Consider the following 18,983-nt stretch of genomic DNA (forward strand, 5'->3'; position numbering starts at 1 on the left):
CAAAAAGCGCCTTTCTAGTACACAACATGCCGCTAAGCCATAATAAAGTGATATTAAATCATTAAAGAGTGTCTATATCAGCTTGTAAACATCCTCGTAAAACAGCACTTGACCTGCTTCCGCCCCAGATTCCTTTCAAAAGGCAAACAATTCATCAAACACCATGTCTTGGCCCGGATTTGCTGGGAATGTCAGATTAGATATTCACAGGGAATTCTTTTCTTTGTCGGACCCTCCGCGAGCGGCATCCACTGTACAGCGATCAGTATGTGGACATGAACTCTTCACGCTATGCGGTTTGAGCATTCGTCCGTTGACATATAAGAGTGGCCAATCAGTGGACAAACTCTCATAGTCATTATGTCTCTCAAATGCCAGAAATTCACACTGGAATATTCGAATGGGCATATAATAACCAAATCAAGTCACATAATTGCCACATTTCATGCTGCAATAAGTATTTGAGAATAACAAGGGTGAAAAATCTCTCTACCGGCATCAAAATATTGGTCCATTAAAAAAAATCTTAAACTTGATAGGCCTACTCTTTAACTTAGTTATGACACCACATGGTCATGGAACTTTAATGTCTGGATGTAGGACAAGGGCATTCCCTGTCTGCTCTGGCCCGGCAGATTAAAACACGGTAAAATGCGAGGCACAACCTTGCGAGGTCTTCATCCGCTTCTATCTATGTTTGGACAACAGAGCAAAAATTGAGGTCAAGCCATCTCCAAAGTGCGACACAGCATTTGTGTGTTAATGTAGTCGACGTACCATCAATCACCGCATTTCATGGTCACATAAACCCTACGAATGGGGGAGCGGTGAGCAGAAAACATGTCACACATCAAACGCGAACTCTGGCATCTCGTAAAATTGTGTATTTCATTACACACCCCGCACTCTCTCCTGTTCATGCATCACAGCGCACAACGGCAACTGTCAACCTGATACACACGCGTGAAGTTAAAGGACAAGCATCATTCAAGGGGTTCTGCAATTTTACTGTCCAAACAGCTGCTTCGTATGAAACGTGTTTACACATATTCTAAAGTCAGGGTCCTCAAAGTCTGACAATATGGGCAAAGTGACCCCAAACTATCCCTACTTTACTGTTGAAGACAAAACATTTACTGAACATTTACCAGGTATTAAATCATTACCTGCAGGCATAAAATACATGCCATTTGAGTTATTTTCTATTGAAAATATTGCTAGTGAAACATTGAAAAAATTTTTCATGTAATTTTCATCTGTATATTCATTTATTTTTGTTGTTATAGACTATGTTGGGTGACATCATATGTATCGACAATGCTAGTTATGTGTTGAATTACGACTTAATGTTCACATGTTAATACTATTTTTTTTTCTCAAATTCTCCTGAGAAAACCTGTACCTCAACTTCCCAGGTATATGCAACCCATGGATGTAGCCATAGTGAATTGAGGCTTCGAAATGGAACAGGTTTTAAATGAATTAATTTATTTAGGTTTAAATAAATTAGACTGATTTGATTGCAAGATGAGAGGCTGTTAATTGAGGAACAGAAGTGAGCAAAATGATGATACTTTGATGATACTTTTAGCCAACTTTCCTTTAAGAGAGGGGAGGGGAATTTTGATGATTTAGATATAAAGTGTCGGCCTCATCTCTTGTGCAGTGCTTCTACAATATGATCGTTCACTATAAGATAGTGCTTTGTTCAAACTTCTGGAGCAAATTTCAAAGTGCCTAAAGTAACTACAGTGGGATGGTGCACACTTGAATGTCACGGTGACTTTGTAGGGATTATGTTGTACTGACGTTTCTAAGGCAAGGAGGTAAAGAGGTGGATGTTGGGTAACTGCAGAATTAAACACTCATGGAGACCAAATTGGAAACCCAAGAGATCATGATCCCTTACTTCATCTTCAAAGTATGTAATATGTGCACGCTGACTGACCTCTAAGAATACACCTGAGATTAAATCTATTCCAGATGAAAGTACTAGTTTCTACTTTATCCGACTGAGCTGTTATCCAAATTTCCATTGACCAAAACAACCTGTAAATTCATTTCCCAGATCTTCCTAACTGCCTCCGTAATGCTAGTGGATGGCAGCCTCTTGCTCATAGTTTGTCCAAGACGGGTCAATTGCAGAACCCCAATTTCCCCAAGAGGGATTAAAAAAGGATAAATTATCATTAATAGAAGTCAAAACATCAAGCATTCAGTTGTGTTAACAACTTTCATGGTGCTATTAACTCACAGAGGCGTTTTATATTTTTGATATAAGTTCAGATGTCATGATCAAAGTTGTCTGTACAGGGACACTTGGTGTCTGAAATATTCCAGTATCTCTGAACTGTACTTTTAATCCAATCATGGTCATTCCAGCATTTAATATTTTTTAATTTCCGTTCAAAGAGCCTCCGTTGAGACTGTTTCTCGCCGCCTACTTTGAAAACCTCAGGTCTGATGCAAAACATGGTGTGAACTTTATGTTTAATTTGGCAGCGATGAAATATTTGCTGCTTTAAGCTCCAATTACCATAATCTAGTTGAGACTTTGTTTTTTCTTCTTTTTTCTAAGCTACATTGGACTGCAGATGCCAGTTTACATGATTATTTAACTGGGGCGGGAGTCCGAAGAATGGATGTTACTTCAGTAAAAGGATTTTTGCTTTTGTTTTGTACAGGCATGACTCCTTTGTGACTCACTACTAACCCCCTAGGTGTGTAAACTGACTGAGGTCAACAAAGGTATGGGAACATTGTTAACGTGCCTGCAATCCTGAAAAAATCAGGAGGCACTTCTATCTCTATGAATGTTATTTGGGACAGATTTATTTCCACAGTGTGGAAAATGAACCTTCTCGTTCATTTTGTCCCCAGCAGAGTCGAAAAATACCTCATAAGTGAGAAGATATTGATTTTTTGATTTAATTCTATCTTATTTTATATGATTTAATTTGTTATTTATGTTTGTTTTAATCAATTTATATATCTACCAAAATCTATTTATCTATTTATTTACTTGTTCCTTTTGTGCATTTGCTAGCTATGTTTTATGTCCATCTGTTCTTTATCTGAACAGGTAAAAGGGAACAGTCAGATCCCTCTTAAATGCTCAAACAAACACTTAATCAAGAAAGTCTTCATGCTTACATTTTATATCTGAGATGTGATCATTCATATCTAAACGGATATGATTTTAATTTTGAAAAAGTGCTTCTGGGTTACATTTGAGTCATTAATAACACCCTTATCTGGCCATGAAATTGACAGTGTTACAAACAGCCACATCATATATTTATTATGTTTTATGCATCAAGACTTTATTTTTCTAGACCTGAATTTCTCACTCATCTGCTCTTGTGTGTCATATCACATCCTTCTCATGGTGACCCTTTATTATTTTGTTTGTTATGATGCCACTCCATCATATCCAGCCTTAGGCCAACATACATTAGCCTCCTTTTCGTACAGAGAATTGCACAACCACTTGACCCAGTCTTGCTTCCAACAGACTCAGCAGCATCCCATCAGTATAGTGAAGCAGGTTGCCGCCCTGGTGGACAGAAAGCCTCCATTTCCAAATTGATTATTTGTGATTTAGATATTAAAATCCCGCTTTTGCAACTTCTTTGCTTTCGGAAGTTGCTCCTGAGAGCCCAGACGAACAAAATTACTGCAGCATCTGTGTTGCCCCATCCTGTTTTATTTCACTCCTGGACCAGCCGATATGCAGTTTATCCCCGGAGCCCTGCAGTTAGCGTGGTAATAATACCCCAAACCACAGTAAATCAAAGTGTGAGACACAAGGCATGGCGCCTCAGCGATGAAGAATAGCTCTCTGTGCAGTCTGCCTGTGCTAAAAAGGAAAAATCACTCCAAGATCAGAGATGTATTGTTCTGTGCAAATGTGCACAAAGATGTATTTGAGTAAAGAATGCGCAGTTTTTGGCACCACTAAGTTGCAGCTCATTTCAATGGCATTACAAGATCCTGGCAGTATTTTGCTGACTGATGCGAAAATAACTCTTTTTGAAACAACAGATTATGTACATTCTCGGCCAAAAAAATTAAGTTGAATTATACAGAAATTAGGAACAAGTTACAAGAAACTGTTACAGGAAATGAGAAAAAAGATAGAGGAAAGACAAGAAATTGGCTGTGATTACAAGTTAACACAAATTTCGAGAAGCAATTTATAAGGGAAGAGTTGGCGAATCCCCTCTATTAATATTGTGCGTCTGAATTAACACGAAATGATCCTTTTTCTTGTTTGTTTTGTCAGGCTCTTTGTTTGTTTGCTTCTGTCCTCTGCAGCAGCACTGAAAGTCAATCTGGGCCTTGGGTTTAATGGACGACAGCCTCCTTTTCTCTCACATGCTCTTTACTGCTTGAACTCTTTCTTCTCCTGGCTCGAACTCCAACATCAAACCAATCCTGCCTGCAGTTAGTTACTTGTTATTTTCATAGTGTCCTCTCTGCAGGGCTTCAATCATTCCTGCCCACAAACCACAAATGTTTCAGTCATGATAAGTGGAAAGTATTTTTTCACATTTGTAGGGATTTTTCTCCTTTTGTTTTCCTAAAGTCCGACCGTCCGTCTGGATCACATCATACGATTGATGAATATGCAGAGTCAGGTTTGTCAAAGCTTTACAGCAGAATGTGAGGATAGGTATTCCAGGGAGCGCCGTGCGGAGGGGAGAGACCAAAATCTGCCAGGTAGGTTTGATGCCAATTTAAAACAACAAACTATCACCTGCAGAATTTTGGATATAATAGATTCTTGCACTTTCAAATCAGCCAGTGCTATTAAAGCTAAGTTTTGATTTTTGTTGAGGGATGTTTTCCAGAAGCCACACATTGACTCATTTTGCCTTGCCCAAGTAAAATTTCAGAATAGATATCCAATTTTATTTAATTGCAAAGAGGACGTCTAGTTAGTTCTAGTTCCTGACTAGTGACTAGTTTCCTGTCACGCCCTTGAATCATCAAGTCCTGGGAGTCAGCACAGGTACTTGCTGGTTGTCAAAATGTATGTGTTTTTAAAATCAAATGTAGATATTGATATCTTCACTTCAATTTCATAAGTCTTGGTGGTGATGCTCTGCTCTGAGCTGATCTGCTAACGTCAACCAATCATGGCCACATCTGTCTTTGCTTTCTCCAACACCAAGTTAATATACGGGTAAGACATGATGATGATGATGATGATGATGATGATGATGATGATGATGATGGTGGTGGTGAGAAGACCGTTTGTTGTCAGCTTCGCCATCGATGCTCACTGTCCGATCAGTTCTCATTTAATCCTGTTGCAAGATTATTACCGGAATGAAAATTAATTACCTGACATGCTAGTTTGTTTTCCAGAGTATGTTGACACAGTGGCTTGCTAATGAGGGTGCCATAATGAGGGTGAGGTTGCATATTAACTTTTAACTCTGTATTTGGTTTCTAATCTAAGTCTTATTTCTGCTTTAATTTAATTCAAAACTAAAAAAATGTTGTTCTGGGGATAGCAAATGTCTGACTTAATTATAAATTCATGACACCTTGCCGGTGCTCCCACCATCTCCCACTACAAATTCCTGCCCCTCTGCAAGTACCTCATTGTTTCTCCTATTTTCCAGACAAATAGTTTGTTGAAAGGGAATGGAACTGATTTACAATCAATAGTCAGTACATATACTTATGGCGGAAATATGGTGACCCGATAATAATGGCTTGGACAGCTTCAACATGACTTCAGCCAACTTGTGAAGTTTTTTACCCCAGCTTGTACTGGGAGAGAATGTAGCAGGAGATTCTGCGAAGCTACGCTTGTGCGTCTGTCATAAATTCATCTAATCTAATGACATAGATATTGGTTTTTACCAAGCAAGGATTTAATAACTGGGGAAACAAGGGAAGATAAGGGATTCAGCAAGCTCATAAAACCTAAATGAACAGAACACCATGTAAGATTCCAGGGAGATTCAATATTATTTTGATATTGAATAAATATTTCCCCTGTAACAGAAGGGGTGTGTGTGTGTGTGTGTGGGGGGGGGGGGGGGGGGGGGGGGGGGGTTCTCGACTGACAGACAATAATGATTAAACAAGTTTCTCATTGAAACTGAAAGAACTGCCATTAGTAATGTGGAAAACTACACTTGATGAAGCTGGCTGGTCTTCATCATATCAGTTTTTTTCCTCTAAGACTATGCTCACAATCCATATCACCCATAAATTAGGTTGCCCCCCCCCAAATGATAGCAAATATGGGGGCGGCATGGCACAGGAGGTGGAGCGATCGTCTTTGGAAAAGAACATTCCTGGTTCGATTCCTGGCTCCTCCTAGTGTGTTGTTGAGCAAGACACACTGAGACACACACAAGACACACCCTCACTGCTCGGCTGGCGCTGGTGGACGGCATGCCTACTGCTCATGGTTCATCCACGATTGGTAAATTACAGAGAACGAATTTCCTCACCGGGATTAATAAAGGATTAATTATTATATTAGGATATTGCAGCAGGGTGCAAAACTACCTGTTTTCGATCCACAATCTACTGCAGGTTGTTACTAATAAATCATGTCTGAGCCCTTCTCCCCTTTTTAAAGGCAAAAGCTCCAAGCAATAACAGCACTCACACAGAACTGGAGGCTGCCCAGTCTAACCAGTTGGAAGATTAATGGCAGCGAGGAGTTGCCTAAATGACCCGAGGACAAGTTCTAAATATAACTATGTTGTCTGTAATATTCTGACGTTGCGCCCAAAGCTCCCAGCAGTGGCAGCAGCAGCAGCTTTTCACCGTATTTGAATCATTCAAACGTTGAATGTCTGTTTTATGTCTCCCAGCAGAATGCCTCACGAAAACTGCCTCCTTTGGGTGCTCCACTTAACCGCTCTCCAACCTTCAAACACTGCATGATATATGCGCACCACATTATAACATAAATGCAAGTGCAGTAGTGGAAAATATTCCTTCAGGAAAACCTTAAAGGAAGTTTATTTAATGGGGTTTTACAAGCGATGTGCTTAAGGTACTGCTTAAGATGACAATGACGACAATAACAACCTTGATTTGTATGAATCTTATCCTGAAAGTCACAGGACAGGACAAAGAAGGAAAATATGATGCTTATTTATTTAATCAATAAATCAACCACCAATCTTTTTTGTAAAAAAGGAAAAAATTGTGATTTGATGGTAAACACTATTAATATGTAATTTAAAACTTTAAATTGTCGATTTGCGTATGATGCAGGTGCAGGTGCAACCTGCACCTGCATCATACGCTCTCTGTTGATATAACTGACAGAAAATCATAGTAGTAACAGTCTCTTCTTCTCCTTTCAGCTTTTCCCTTCAGGGGTCACCACAGCCAATCAACCTTCTCTATCTAAGCATATTCTCTGTATACTCCTCTTTCACACCAATACCTTCATATCCTCTCTCACTACGTCCATAAATCTTCTCGTTAGTCTTCCTCAAGATGTCTTGCCTGGCAGCTCCAATTCTAGCATTCCTCTACTGATGTATTCACTATCTTTTCCCTGTACATGACCGAACCATCTCAATCTGGCTTCTCTGACCTTCTCTCCAAAACATCTAACATGTGCTGTTCCTCTGATAGACTCATTCCTGGTCCTATCCATCCTGGCCACTCCCAAAAAGAACCTCAGCACTGAGGTTGTTTCACTGTTTCTGAGCCATTCAGCATCGCTGATCTCACCACTGTTTTTACACCATTCCTTTCACTGTGGCTGATAGTCTTCAATCACATAGCACCCCTGACACTTTTTTCCAACCATTCCAACCTGCTTGAACCCGTCTCTTCACCTCTTTTCCACACTCTCCGCTACTCTGGACTGTTGACCCCAAGTACCTGAAATCCTCCAACTTCTTGATCTTCACTCCCTGTAGCCTCACCGTTCCACCCGGGTTCCTCTTATTCACACACATATACTCTGTCTTACTGCAACTAACCTTCATTCCTCTCTTTTCCAGTGCATACCTCCACCTCTCTAGATTTTCCTCAACCTGCTCTCTGCTCTCACTATAGATCGCAATGTCATCTGCAAACATCATGGTCCATGGAGATTCCTGTCTAACCTCATCTGTCAGCCTGTCCATCACCATTGCAAACAAGAAGGGGCTCAGAACGGATCCCTGGTGGAGTTCCACCTCCACCTCTCTTTCATTTTCCACATTCATCAGGTTAGTCACCCGGACGTGTTGTATTCGCCAACCTATATAGATATATATAAAGTGTAAATAATTCTCTCCCTCCTTGCTGTCCAAGCAAGTCCCCGTATGCCATTTGTTTTGCTTTTTTGCCTGTCTGTTCTCTTCAGTCTTCTCAGAGACCCACTTCTTCTTTGCTAAACGCTTTCTCTGTGTATACTCCTGCACTTCCTCATTCCACCACCAAGTCTCCTCATCTACTTTCCTTCCAGATGATACATCCAAGTACTCTCCTCCTTGTCTCTCAGATAACAGATTAGCTGTCGTTGTCCATTCGTCTGGAAGCTATCCCTGACCACCCAGAACCTTTCTCAACTCCTCCCTGAAAGCCATACAACACTCCTCCCTTTTCAGCTTCCACCACTTTGTCCTCTGCTCTGCCTTTGCCTCTTCATCTTCCTTGTCACCAGAGTCATCCTACAAACCACCAACCTATGCTGTCTGGCTGCACTCTCACCTACAAATACTTTGCAGTCACTGATCTCTTTCATGTTACCTCATCTACACGAGATATAGTCTACCTGCGTGCTCCTACCTCTACTCTTATAAGTTACCCTATGTTCCTGTCTTTTCTCAAAAATAGTGTTCACTACAGTCATTTCCATCCTTTTTGCAAAGTCTTACACCATCTGTCCCTCTGCGTTCCTATCCTGTATATCAAATCTACCCATCACTTCTTCTTCCCCTCTGTTGCCTGCACCAACATGTCCATTGAAGTCTGCACCAATTACCACTCTCTCATCTCTGGGGATATCCTGCATCCCTTCATCTTGCTCATTCCAGAACTTCTTCTCCTCTAACTCACAGCCCACCTGTGGGGCATAACATTGAGCATCACACCTTCAATTTTCAGTCTCAAACTCATAAGTCTATCCGACATTCTTTTCACCTCCAGAACATTCCTAACAAACTCCTCTTTCAAGATAACTCCTACTCTATTTCTCTTCCTGTGAGTACCATGATAGTACAACTTAAAGCCTGCTCCTAAGCTTCTAGCCTTACTACCTTTCCACCTGGTCTCCTGGACACACAGTATATTCGCCTTCCTTTTCTGCATCATGTCAACCAACTTTCTAACCTGTCCTGTCATGGTCCCGATATTCTAATATTACCTAGTCTCAGTCCAAGACTCTTGCCTTTCCTCCCCTTTCTTTGATTCAGAACACGCCTTCCTCCTCCCCCTCTTTGACCTACAGTAGCCCAGTTTCCATTGGTTCCCTGTAGGTCATCAGTACCAATGGCGGTCGATGTTAACCCGGGCCTCGACCGATCCGGTATGATCTGATTATTAAGTTTGATTCGCATGTTTGGTTTTGGCAAAGATTTTATGCTGGATGCCCTTCCTTATGCAACCCTCTGCATTTACCCGGGCTTGGCACTGGCTCAGGGAGACACTGGCCCATGCCGCCCTGAGGCTGCATTATATAGTAGTAATAGTAATAATATATTTTATTTAAGGCCCCTTACTTGACACTTAAGGACACCATGCAGGCATAAAGAAAAAATACAGATATAAATAAAACAATGATAAAAAAAAAATGCCAAAGTGCTAAAAAAATATGTTTATATGTATTTATAGACATATACACACACAGACATTTACATAAAAATAAAAGATAAATAAATACAGTGACAGCAGTTGGCATCAGATGCAAAGGGCATGATTTTTTTTATTTGGCTAGATTACATAAAACAGATACAAATGTTACTCCATAATCCACTTCAGAACACTTTTGGCAGCAGTTTGTCCCTGTCCCTGTGCTCTGCTGTGTTTTCTACACTCCATACTAAAGCTAATACCACTGCCCGTTTTCCTCATTTTTCAAATCCCAATGTAACATTTTCCAGAATACTTGCAATTTTGACAAATGTAATCTGTCCAGCGAGGAGAGACAAGAGTGCATCATATTTTATTTTGGAAAAGACATGCATGAATTCTTGTATGATTCCTAGGATTTGGATGTCATTAGTCATACAGCACTAGGTTATTTAACTCCATGCACGCACGCACGCACGCACACATATTATTATATATATACACACACACACACATGCACACACACACACACACACACACACACACTCAGGGTGACTGAGGCCACACTGGTTTCATACTACAGCTGACTGCCTTCATCACTCAGATGATCAGAATGACTGTCTGAACCTGGGACTTACTGGATTAGTCTCTTTCTCTCTTACATACACACATGCACACAAACACACACTGCTTTTGCATCTGTTGTGCTTGGGTGTGTGTTATGTTGCCAAGTGAGCAGGGATAGCTGAGGACATTATTGTAATTCATAGAAGATAAACTCTCTGTAAACTCTTTATAAAGACGCATTTATTATGTGGGGTCATGTTTGTGTCCTCTTGACATACATTATAAGTTCAATGCTTCTCCTGAGCGCTATTTCTTGGTTTTGGACTCAGCAGTTCTATGAATTTCTCGTATAATCAGTCACATTCCAAAAAAATTTATTTGGAAAGTTATCCCTGATTTGTGGTGCAGCACAACAATCGAGAGTGTTCTCATAACCGATCCACAATGGTTTTTCATTTGTGTATTTACTTCCCCATTTTTTCAAATTAACATGTTTAGTAATAAATGAAAATAATAAATAAAAAAACATATATTTTAATATCAAAGAAAAAATTTGCAATTCATATACAGTACTTGCACATGCCTCCATGAGCGCGCGCGCGCGCGTGTGTGTGTGTACGTGTGTGTGGTTGTGAGAGTTTGAGGTGTAGATATGAACACAGCAGAACAACAACAACAATTAATAATTAAAAATCCATGAACAACACACCAACCTTCTCAATGCACGAACTCGAGGAGCACAGAACAGTAAACGCTCAGTTGGGGGTTATGAAGACAATAATAAGCCACTTGCTATTTTATGTTACTGCTCCTGTCTCCCCATTCTGTGTAACATTATCTTCCATATATTTGAGTTATCCGGTTATTAAAAAAAATGCTCATACCACAGAATTGGTTTTCAGCCGAAGGACAGGAGGACATCGCACCCACTGTTCACAACTTTTTTTTTTGGTTTGTATTTTTAGGGTGAGCTTTTCAATTGGTTCTTTAAATTGGTTTGCAACTGTTGGCATGAATGTCTCATAATCTATGATAGTTGTTTTCGAGTTGGGTTGAGTGCTGAGAAAAGAGATCATTGATTAGGGACACCTATGGACCAATTACTTGCACTTACAAAGAGTTACTGAAATAGTATGTGAAATGATGTGAGGATGTGTCGAAAGTTCATCCAAAATGTCTCCCATTCTATTTCTAAGGGATCCAGCTGGTTTTTGTCATTCAAAATTTCCTTTCAGTATGTCACTGCAAAGTCAAAAATTTACCCCTACATGTTGACCTAAAAGCTCCAAGAACCTGCCCTACCTCTTTTTTTATTTTCAAATTGAATTTCAATTGAGAAGATTGGATTTATGTTTCCTCATTCATATTGTATGTCGAGTTATCTCTATCAGAGGTGCTGTGCAAGCATTAGGTGTCAGCATCTTTGCAAATGCGTGACACAGGAGCAGATGTTTGCCCGGGAAACAAACGCACTCTCATTGAAATTGGCCAACAGAGAGTGTGTTGTTCTCCTTCAGGTCCTAGGAAATATTTGCTGTGATACAATCTCATTTAGAGAATTATATCACCCAAAGCGGCACTTGTGTTGCTTCCAAGAAATCTAAGCCATATTCCTCTTTTTTTTCATCTCACCTAATTCTTTTAAGAATTACATCAGAGGTGGGCCTCCCTATGGGTCTCAAAAAATGTTTTGAGGGGAGGGTGAAAGTGAAAGAAAATCAACAGGCCCGTTGGTTGGAGTTATTGTTCATAATTCTCATTTCTAATCATAATCTTTAATCCTGTAATTGCAACTATCACAATTCCCTATAGGACTTATCCTCTTTTTGTAGAGGACGCTGCAACTGGCTCATACATGCCAACTTTGCGCCAAAAACATCAGATTCCACAATGTTAGAGATTTCTTATGATGTTAGCTGATAGAATCCTGAAAATGTAAAGTCTATAAAAAGCGTAGTGTATTTCTCTAGCAATGGTGATACTTTGAAACATAATTTTTCATTCTTTCCTTATAAGACAGAGACAGGTGTGGAGCTGCATAGCACTCCTCTGACACCTGTTTTTACCTTTAATTGGCTGTGGCGAGATACTCTCCTTGCTTTCTGCCTTTCCTGTTACCTTGGACATTTAGCTTCAGTTAAGTCAGCTGTGTTTGAGCATCCAGCGTGGCCTCGGCTGGCGTTAGCCCAATGCTACGGCGCTGCTGTCAATTAGACTCTCAAAAATATAATAACTTGCCTCGGCCTTTCTGTTTTTCTGCACATTTCTCTACACATTAATTCCTGTCAAAACGTTAAAGAGAGATTGTTGCCTAATATCGAAATATGTGAAAATGAATCATTAGTGAAAAACATTTTTCTTGCACACATGAGAGAATATGTCGTTCTCCTCCGAGTTATAGTAACGCTCACAGGATTTTCAGCAGATGATTAATTTCAGGGTTTCTCACTGGCCACACCTTCACAAAATTGTCATATATCATTACGCAGATGTTTAAAGTTAAATGTCTCCTCTGTAAATATTGCGTGCAACTTAATCATCTCTTTCTTTATTTCTGTCTCTCTGTCAACACACACACACACACACACACACACACACACACACACACACACACACACACACACACACACACACACACACACACACACACAGACACTCGGACCCTCTGCTTCATACTGTCTGGAGTGTGTTTGCCGAGGTCACAAAGCCATGTGTGTTTCTCAGGTTTCACAGCCGCCTCGCTCCCTTAGTGTCTCACACACACATACACACACACAAACACATCTTATCCCAGACATTTTATTCTCCGCACCATAGTGCCAACTTTGCATTTATCGCCCAGGCAAATCCCACAGATTTCAGAGGTTAAGACGACAGAAGAGCTCAGCAGATAAAGCAAAGGGAAGAACTTTTCAATTCAGACTCACTGACCCATCAGTCAAATATTGTTTTGAAAGCCTGAAAGTGTAACTGTCCACTTTATCAAACTGACTGTTATTACCTTCTTTGAGACCTTGAAACAAAGACAGCCAGATATCACAACCAAAAGGAGAAACCACAGTCCTTATTCATTAATTCATTCGTTCATTCGTTCATTCATTTATTCATTTATTCATTTATTCATTCACTACCTGACTGCTTATTCTGCACTCAGGGTTGCAAGGGTGCCTGAGCCTATCTGAACTGTCATAGCACAAGAGGGGGTAGTGCTAATATTCACAGTCTTCTTTAAATATTAAGTAAAGAGGAAAAAATAAATAAGCATAAGAAGGAATCTTTCGAAACATGTCATCCAAATGTGACATTTGGATCAGGGATAAAATCATCTTATTAAAGCGTTCACATCTGTTCCCCAAAATCTTTGTAAATATCTCAACCAAGCAAATACCCAACATAAATGAATATTTCATCATTTAATCACGATGCATTTTCTAAGCTAAGACTTGGAATATAACGCTGAATTATCTCAGAGAGGGAAACAGGAAGGTGCTACTAAAATCGCCCAAACTATATCAGAATGGGGCTTTTGCTACGACCACTGGCTGAAGAACCCGGTGCGGTACAGCTGAGCCTCTGGTGTTCATGTATTTCATGGTCATTCAAGAGACTGATTTGTATTAGTTGGTATTTTGTAGTGCTTTGACTATTCCTCATCCCTCTACATTTCATTTCAACCGACTAAATCAATAAAATTTATAAACGAACGTTCTAAACACCACAGTGATTAGATGAAAAGCCTTGTTATGTGAAGGTGTACCGACCGATATTGGCGAGCGTGTTACGCTCCAATGAGAAAACGGAATCCAGCTAAATCAGAAAATGCGCATGAAAGCGTTTAACATTGTCGTCCTCATCAATCCTCTAAATGTGTTCTGCTCGGTGAGCAGAAGAAGCACCGCGGTATCCAGGACTGTACAATATTCTTTAATGTCATGTGCTCAGCAGGTTTCAGCAAAGACGAAACTTGGTTCACAGTCACAGAGAACATGCACATATCAAGAATTCGATCACGTTTTCATTAACCCTGAGGGAATCGTTCCTTATCACACACACGCACACACCAACACTCCCCACTTCTTGTCGATGATAAACACGTTGGAAGTGATTTTTCCATCTGCCTTTCATTCCTTCCACCATCTGCCATCATCAGTGACTGAAAGCTACAGCTCTGTTTGTGTAAGAAGAATGGGGCCCTCCTCCTCTTCCTCGTCCTCCTCTGAGAAATCTCCCTTTCGACTCAGGATTGCGGGATGTGTTTGCAGCAAATCGAACACGCTACCCCTCCTTTTCTTTTTCCCTCCAATGGACATGTACGGTCACAAAAAAAAAAAAAAGTGCTGTGTAACACAGAAATCTGACAGGAGCAATACAACTATGAATATTAGACAATAGATTTCCCATGTGAGCTGTGGAGTCGCTGATCGGACGCCTGGAAACTCAAGAACCCTCAAGACCTTTTCATTGTCACGATTGAAACTTTGTACAACCCAAATGGATGTTTGTTACACTTGACACACCATTCCCACTCCCACGCCAGCTCCAGCTTCGGCCATACGCTCCTTATCTTCTGTTGCTCCCTCTATATACCTGTTCTTTTCTCTTCAAAGTGATATTTAGGGAGTGTCTCGTTTCAATTGAAAGGATGATTGTCGTCAGCGTGTCTTCATTCGGAGAGATCGCGTGTATAACTTTATCATCTCTTTACACAAATGACTGTCAAAGAAGTCTTAGAACCCAACCAGCTAGTTGGATCCCAACAGTCCCGGGACACACGGCTACATGTGTTCTCTGAAAGCAAGACAGAGGGCCAGAGCGTTCAATTACCAAGCTCCTCTTCTGTGGAACAATCGTCCAATTTTGATCTGGGGGGGCACAAAACCTCTCTTTGTTCAAAGATAAGCTTATTTTTGAGAAAGCTTATAGTTAGGGCTGGGCTATCCCTCAGTTATGCCGCCATAGGCTTACCCTGCTGAGGGATATCCCACGAGGCACTCATTCCTTCCACTCGTCCTATCCTTTCTGCGCACGTGTCCTTTCATCAATGCATGATAGTAGCCTCATGTCTTTCCCGGAGTCCCCGTGCTCTCTCATTTGGCAGGTTCCCAGGGGGCGCGGCTTGATCTACTGCAGCAGACCTGCCAGGAACCCTCCATTATTTCATTTATTCTTTCATGAATATTGAAGCCATTATAGTATTATGTCACCAGAACCTTGTAGCAGTTGGCACCCCTGATATTAGTATGAAATCTTTTACACCTGTCCCGCTTTCACACTCGCTTTTTACCAGGAGTGGTCGAGACAGAAAGCCACCCGCATTGAGCCGGGATCTGTCAGAGGTTTCTGCTCGGCAAAAGGTAGTTTTTCCATCGCCACTGTCACCAAGTTCTTGCTCATGGCGAAATGTTGGGTTTCTGTAAATCACTTTAAAGAGTGCGGCCCAGACCTACTTTAAAATGCAAAGTGTCATGAGACAACTTGTTGTGACTTGGCGCTATATAAATAGCATTTCATGAATTGACTTGACTTCAATTGCAACTTTAATTCCTGGCGATATTATCTATGACAGAGGCATTAACTGTCTCCATACTGAAAGATCTACAATTTAAAGGGCGTGAACTCTTGAATCATGAGTCAGACAGGTCATATTACCTCTTTAAGTTCCTTTTTTAAATGCAGATGGTCCTCATAGCTTATTCTGAATAGGTGAACATAAAGCTAAACGATATATACAGCTACATTATGTTTTCTGTTTCCATAATTCTGAGGATGTGTGCGTGATTTCTTTACATCAATGTGACTTTTTTTTACTCAAATATTGTTATAACTTGCGGAAATTGCTATTTTACGGCAAAAGGTAACCGTTTTTTGCTTTTAATCAGCTACGAGCTGGAGAGCAGGAATGCGATGGACTCACGAGGGGATGCCGAGGGATGAGATTAAAATATAGCCTGTAAGAAGTGTCTTTTATCTAGATGTTTTGGTTTTCCTCAGCAGGGACACACGTTTGTGTGTGTTTTGATTGACAGGGCGGTTTCTTGAAGTTTCAAGTGAGTTCTTTGCCACAAAAATGTTCTTATTAATATTTTAAGAAAATTTTTAAGTTTGAACAGAAGGGGAGGGCAACAGAAGCTTTGGTGGGGGGGGTGGGGAGGGCAATAAGTTGAAATGTTAGTTCGGTCATCTAACTAAGTACCTTAAAGATCGTTCCATATGTTATATTAATATTTTCCTTGTTAAGTTGTTGATAACAAACCTTACAGGTATTTTGTTGATTTTCATGATATGTCTAAAAAGGGACAAAAATAATCTTCCTCATGAATTCTTTGCCCATGGTGGCTACGCCTGCTTTGAGTTTTTTATCATATATATTTGAAACCAATCTGTGTATCAAACAGAAATATTCAAGGAGGAAATACACCAGTGGTTTCATCAGAAGAACAGCGGCGCCATCTACAGTTTGACTGTAAATAATCCAAATCCAATGAATTGATGAACTTCCCTCTGCACATGAAGAGATGGTTGACAAATGCAAGTAAAAAGTTGAAAAAAGTACACTGCGTGCACAATTATTAGGAAAGCTGTATTGTTGAAGAGTAATTTTGTTATTGTACAACTACAGTGCTATCCAAAGGTCAATCCAAAAATGATAAACTCTCAAACCTGATCACATAAGTAGTAAAACTGAAGTTTTGGCTTTCTTAAGAGAACACACACACACGCACACCATTATTAGACAACTATTAGTGTGCAGAATTATTATGCAACTAATTGAAAAACAAAGATTTTTCTGTCTCACTTGTTTGCTTTCACCTGTTAAAGTGAGAATAACAAATTCATAATTTACAAATAAACAATTCAAAAATAATAATAATATTTAAAAAAAAAAAAAAAACAGTGACCAATATAGCCACTCTTCTTTTTGATAAAAGTCACCAGGCTTCTATTCACAGTCAGTCAGTTTATTGATCTGGTCAGAATCAACTTTTCGTGCAGCCGCAACCACAGCCTCCTAGACACTGTTCAGAGAGGTGTACTGTTAACCTTCACTGTGTATTTCCTGCTTACGAAGGGCCCTAAAGTTCTCATATCGGGTTTAAGTCAGGTGAAGAAGGGGGCCATGTCATTAGTTTTTCCATCTCTAAGGCCTTTACTGGTCAGCCACACAATGGAGTACTTTCATGCATGTGATGGAGCGTTGTCTTGCATAATTCTTTCGGAAAGATGTAGACTTTTTCCTGTACCACTGCTTGAAGAATGTGTCTTATAAAAATTGTCAGAAGGTCTGAGGGTCCATTTTCAACCCAAAAAGGCCCAACTAGCTGATCTTTAATAATACCTGCCCATACCAGTACCCCACCTCCACCTTGCTGGCATCTGAGTTGAAGTAGAGCTCTGTGTCCATTACTGATCCAACCACAGGCCCATCCATTTGATCTGTCAAGAGTCACCATCATCTCATCAGTCCACAAAACCTTTGAAAAAAATCTGTCTTCAGATATTTCTCAGTCCATTCTTGACGTCTCAACTTACAGTATGTATCTTGTTCAGAGGTGGTTGGGTTTCAGCCTTCCTTACCTTGGCCATGTCTCTGAGAACTGAACACCTCGTACTTGTTGACTCTCCAGGTAGGTTGCAGTTGGGGAATGTGACAGCACAGGCAAATAATGGGTTCCTGATAGCTTCTTCTCAAATCATTGGCAGTTAATTTGCATCTTTTCTTGTCGACATGTTTCTTGCAGCCCTGTTGACTATTTGCAACAAAACGTTTGATAGTTCTGTGATCACACCCCAATATCTTAGATATTTTAAGAGTACTGAATCCTTCTGAAAAACTTTTTACAATTTTTGACTTTTCAGAGTCACTTAAATCTCTATTTTGGCCCATTTTTTTCTTCTGCCCATTATTGGGCAGAAGAATCTGCCCAGTAATTATGCACACCTTGATATAGGATGTTTATCTCCTCAGGCCACACTGTCCCACATTAAACAAATACACATCACCTGATATGCATTAAATCCAATAAGCATTCAAGTTTATACAGCTTGGAGTTGGAAATTATGGTTAAAAGGTTGATATGTCCAAAATAATCACTTGCTTGATAATTGTGCACACAGTGTAAATTATAATGTAATGTAACATTAGGGAATGAATGAATGCTGTGTCTTTCTATTTCTACACCTTCATATTTTGAAAGTAATGAATTTGTTTCATGCCACAGTCAGTCCATTTAATGCTTTCAAATGCAGAAAGCCATGAATCTTATACAGTGTAAGCCTTATGTTTTTATTGAGATGTTGCATTTTTCCCACAGAGGTTTGCTCAGTGTGAAACTTTGCTATTGTGAAGTGCAGCTGAATTGGCTGTGCAGTTTAAAGGCCACCCAGAGCTGCAGGAGTCAGATTTGACTATGCACTATCAGCATTTCTTCTCTGAAAAATAAACAAAATCTGACCGTGTCTTTGTTGACTCGGTTCCCCAGTCAGTCAAAATCTATTTTTCTTGTTGTTCCTGCAGCTGAGCGCTGGAGCTTCGCTTGAAACGAGGTACGTGCGCCGCCTGACTCAACCAGATTGCACCTTGTCACTTTCATTAAAACTGAGATCCATCCTGTTAGCACTCTGGTGAGATTTGTTACATTACAACT

The sequence above is a fragment of the Fistularia commersonii genome, chromosome 6 (assembly GCF_037954325.1).
Source record: "Fistularia commersonii isolate RoL2024-O1a breed Wild chromosome 6, RoL_Fcom_v1.0, whole genome shotgun sequence".
Taxonomy (NCBI): Eukaryota; Metazoa; Chordata; class Actinopteri; order Syngnathiformes; family Fistulariidae; genus Fistularia; species Fistularia commersonii.